This window comes from Nilaparvata lugens, chromosome 4 (genome assembly GCF_014356525.2).
Source record: "Nilaparvata lugens isolate BPH chromosome 4, ASM1435652v1, whole genome shotgun sequence".
NCBI lineage: Eukaryota > Metazoa > Arthropoda > Insecta > Hemiptera > Delphacidae > Nilaparvata > Nilaparvata lugens.
Window position 1 is genome coordinate 27,234,183 of NC_052507.1, and position 333 is coordinate 27,234,515.

Consider the following 333-nt stretch of genomic DNA (forward strand, 5'->3'; position numbering starts at 1 on the left):
TACGTAAAACCCGAGAGCACGTCACGCATCTAATTTTTGCAATCAGAGATGCAAAAAAATCTAAATTCATGTTTTAATCTACTGAAAAGTCGAAGATCCATCAGTGACAGTAAATTTCTGTATAGAAACCACGCATATTATTCCCCTACTTCGCTAGAAGCGTGAGTTTGTATCACGATTCACGAGAGAAGAGACGTCGTCGCACTGAGTAGCACTTTCCTGTATTTAGAGCAGATTACGAACTCGCAATTTCTCCGTCTATATCTATAGGCCCATTATATATATCTATATCTATACTGGCATTGCGCCGTACGTTGTTGCATTTACCGCGCT